Source organism: Salvelinus sp. IW2-2015, linkage group LG4q.2, assembly GCF_002910315.2.
Source record: "Salvelinus sp. IW2-2015 linkage group LG4q.2, ASM291031v2, whole genome shotgun sequence".
Taxonomy (NCBI): Eukaryota; Metazoa; Chordata; class Actinopteri; order Salmoniformes; family Salmonidae; genus Salvelinus; species Salvelinus sp. IW2-2015.
Window position 1 is genome coordinate 14,387,728 of NC_036843.1, and position 4,661 is coordinate 14,392,388.

At 41.5% G+C, this 4,661-nt stretch overlaps 1 long non-coding RNA gene across 1 annotated transcript; it reads right to left on the bottom strand.

Moving 5' to 3' along the window:
- Window positions 1–304: 304 nt before the first annotated feature.
- On the bottom strand, window positions 305–3,025 carry LOC111963040 (uncharacterized). The gene is made up of 3 exons (XR_002877203.2): window positions 2,892–3,025; window positions 672–799; window positions 305–519 (listed from the first exon to the last, which is right to left on the bottom strand). It is a non-coding gene; the product is annotated as an uncharacterized lncRNA (long non-coding RNA).
- Between the last annotated feature and the right edge of the window lie 1,636 nt (window positions 3,026–4,661).

A 4,661-nucleotide genomic window follows, 5' to 3' on the forward strand; every position in this document is an offset into this window, starting at 1 on the left:
TAGTTTATTACAAAGTTAAGGATACAAGGGAAGGAAACCATGTAAGGCTATTGGAACACACACACACTCAGACCCTTAAGTGAATGTATACTGAACACAAACATAAATGCAACATGTAAAGTGTTGGTCCCATGTTTCATTAACTGAAATAAAAGATCCCCAAAACGTTCCATACACACAAAAAGCTCTCAAATGTGAACAAATGTGTTTACATCCCTGTTAGTGAGCATTTTTTCTTTGTCAAGATAAGGGCAAACAAGATGAGGAAATACTGATGTATCTGTTTATTATTCATTGACCGTAACCCTCTCTCTTTTAGATGGTGGCCGATGCCTCGGAAGAGGCAGAAGTTAGAGGAGTTGAAACAGAAGCAGCAGCAAGATGCCCAGGAGAGCGAGGACACCGTCCACCGGGAGACGGAGACCAACCAGGAAATGGGCGGCATGGAGGAGCGCATGAGGGAGAAGGTGCAGAAGGTCAGCGTCATACTGCGCCTCAAGATAAGCTGGGGTGGATGAGCTGGGAAGGTGGAAGAAGATTAGAATGAGGGGAAGCCTCCAAACGCCTTAAACCAGAGTCAGGAAATGCACCCAGATCCACAACAGCTCGACTAGGCCTAAGGGAACCCAGAACTAGAAGCAGAGATGAGAGCCCAGGATGAGCACTCCTACCTGGAGACGGTGCTGTGGAGGTGGCAGAGGACGCTGGGGGGCCAGAGGGACGAGATGAGGAGGCTGAAGACTGACATAAAGAGGGAGACAGAGAGCATGCCGACTCTGCTCACTGGCCTCTTGAAGATCTGGGGTGGAGGTAGAGAGAGATGAAAATGAAATGCAGGTTAGTTCAAGTGAGTCTTAACTGTCATGCTTCATTCACTTTTACAATTCGTTTTTTTTTTTTTTTTAATAAAGGGCCTCCATTTTAGCCTTGAGCTACAAACCCATTCTAATGTTCTGTTTCAGCTGTCTGAAAATGTAACCCCAGTTTGAGGTGGCGCGGAACCGCTCTGTCAAGTTCCTGAAGGAGAACAACAAGCTGAGCTGCCTGCTTCGCATGGTGGAGTCCTTGGTGGCCGACCTGCAGCCCCTGCTCACCTACCACCAGGTCCTTGTGGAGGACACCATGAAGGACAACTCCATATAAGACAATATGTAAAAAGAACTCTGAAGGACTGATAAATAAAAGTTTCTGATTGTGGATCCTTTTGTGTTTTCTTACTGTTTCTTTTGGGCTCAAACATTTTATAATGTATGATGTAATTATAACTATTAGTCTTTCCCTGCTCTTTATATGGCCCTAAGTCAATATAACTTTATTGCCCTTTATCTTTACAATAAGAGCTACAATTATCTACTAGACTATACTGAGAACCTATGTTATCTGGGATTCAAAGTTCTCTTTATTTTAGAGGGCGTAACCGCACATAATGCAGACAGTTGCCGATCCAACTTACAAATGTTGCACTTCTCTGATTACCCCTTTATCAGAACAGTAGGGCATAACCTCACAACAGTGACCTGAGAAGCAATAGAAATGGCTTGCATAACCAATAAAATAACAATCCCAAACATTGACATTTCCATTTGCAATAAACTTTAAACAAGCTCAAATTAATTGAGTTTATATGTGCTCGCTTGTTTGTTTTTTTGTATGATGCAAACTGGTATAATACCTGAAAGTAGTTATGTGACAATATGTAGCTGCACTGTAAATACACAATACCTGCCTATGTAACTCCCAATGTAATTACATAGGTATCGGGTATTACATTTATTGTAAAAGGGGTCAAGTACTGCTGCTAAAATTGATATTTGACCTAATGATAGGTGAAAATTATCTGTTAATTGAATGATTAGAATATTCCGCCCTGAAACATATAATTGTATGGAATTGATTAGAATGTATAAAATCATAATCAATAAATGTGTAGTCCTAGTCAGAATTAGGGTAAAGACAATATGTCTTTATGGTATTATAAACACAGACTGTCTGAGCTCGGTGCCGACCTGACTAGAGATTTGGGAGAGAACGGGGAGTACGTCTCAAGGACAAGGTCACTAATCTCTGTCGGCTGGGTAGCAGGACATGTGTGTGCGTCTGTTTGTGTGTATGTATGTGTGTGCGTCTGTATGGGTGTGTGTATGGTTGTGTGAATGTGTGGGCGTGAGGTCAGTATAAAATGAATTGTTTTGTATTCTTGACTTTAGAACGTTCCCGTGAATAAACCTTTTTGACTATTTTAGCTGGGCCTCCGTCTGTTTCATTCGACCAGGATCTTACAAATTCTGGTTTGGAGACTGAGGAATATAATTAAATTGGGTTATGTACCTTGAGAACAAAATTCTCTTATCACCTAATCATCTATCCACTAACCATGAGGTAAAGGAGAAGAGCAAACGGGGTCTAATCAGAAAAGTGCTGTGACACAAAGCCATATCAGAAAGTGCTGTGACACAGTTCATCAGCACAGACAGCCGACAAATAATTATTTACAGAATATAGCAATTTTTTATCATTTTGTATGTTGTCTGTAACGAGTCCTGAAATCACATGTATAATTAAGCAATAAGGCCCTAGGGGGTGTAGTATATGGCCAATATACCATGGCTAAGGGATTTTCTTACACACAACACAATGCGATGTGCCTGAATACCAACGTAATTAGATTTCTTTCTAATTAAGTACTTTTTGGGGGTCATACTGTCATACAGGGGTGTCAACATATGGCCCACGGGTGGTTTGAGAATACATTTCTACACAGTGTGACATGCGTCACCTAACTGTGATTGTGCCCAGGTATGTCTCGTTATCTGAGGGTGGGGGTTTTCCTATAAAATGACAGTGTTTCCCTGTGCCCAACAGACTGCCATTATTTGTAAAGGTTGGAGTACCTTGGGAGGACGACAGCGGTGAATGTGCCTTAGTCCAAATTCCAGTGTGGCAGCCTGGTAGGCTAATCGTAAGTATGTCGTTGGCAAAAGTGTTCCCTTCAGCCATGATCCGCTCTCCTTCTCCCTGTGGCACACCTCCCTCAACAATGGACGGAAATGCTTGTTTCAGTAAGAGGGTCAACCATCCAACTGCACATATTTTTTTGCTGGTCAGCTGAATAAACAGCAAAACTGTTAAATATGGTTTGATAAACCAATCATTTACTATATCACAATAGTTATTAGTAGGGGTGAATACTCAATGGTATGCAGCATACTGTAGGCATAATGATAGTAACCGTTGTAACAACAATGATAATCGTAAAGTTTTTATTTTGTTTGGTATACAGGCCTTTTTAATACCCTTTATCAGTGTAATGTCTGTGCTCAAACATACATTTTCACACAGAAACATGTTTCAACAACACTGCTTCTCACCAATTCTTCTCCAGGTTATTCTATTGTCATTTAAGTGATTGTGTTTGTCAAGGAGTGACAGACAGTGACCCAGTTGTTTCTTTCTTTGTTACTGACTCAGACAGTGTAGTCTAGTTATTAATAATATTAAGTCAGGTATCAGCTTGTTCCTACATTTTATGATATTCTGTAGTCCTATTTATAATTATCTATGTGACTTAAAACGGGGTACGATTGATTCCGGCATTAATCATATGTTGAACACATTTCTGCTATCAGACCTGAATAAAAACCACAGAGTGATAAATCAAACTCAGACACTGAAGTGACACAAATTACCTGAATCAAACTCACACAGATGAAAAGTTACAGAAGCATCTAGGATCAAACACACAGAGATCACAGTGATTACACAGACCGCATGTGATCACAAGCATACTGCAGAGTAACACAGCCAAGATGAAATTGCACACACTAACCCCGTTTCCATCCACAGTTTTTATGCAAGTAAAGTCATACCGTATATTAAAAGAAAGCTGTGATGGAAACAGGCAGTTTAGCTACAATTTTATAATGCCAATTTTTTGTCACTTTTTGGAGTCCAGAATCTTATTTAGCTAAAGGGGTTGTCCCTCCATTTCAGGTAAGTGTTCCTTTTGAGGTACCTATGGAGCCCAACCACTTTCTTGGTCCTCTCTTTCTCTAAGTCTTCCAGTTTGATGTTGGGGTTGCCCTCAAGTAGTAACCAGGACTGAGCCACATGCAACTCAAAGCAACACCACATACTATCAACAAAGTTTCTCGACACTATCACAATGATCTTGTGGCTTTTCATAATCCCCAAATTGATAATATTGGACGCAATGGATTCACCTATTTCGAAGTTCCACACATGAAGGCACAGCTGAATGGGAGGGACTCTTTCTCAAGGTTCTCTACCAGTTCCCCCATAACACTGTCACGACTCCTACCGAAGGTGGCTCCCCTTCCTGTTCGGGTGGCGCTCGGCGATCGTCGTCACCGGCCTACTAGCTGCTACTGACTTTTTCCTCCCCCTCCTTATTTGTTTATTGGTTACACCTGTTTGTGGTTAGGGTGATTAGTGGGGCTTTATTACCCAGCAGCCCGGCCTGCTGGGTGTGCGGGATTGTTTTGTGTACAGGTTGTACATGCTTGTGTGTCACGGTTAGTGTACGTTGTCTTTTGTTCTCATTAATGTGTTGGAGCATTTACTTGGAGTGGTGTCGTGTTCACCTCTGTGTGATTAAATTAGTACGCTACTCTGAACTCTCTGGTCTCCTGCGTCTGACTCCT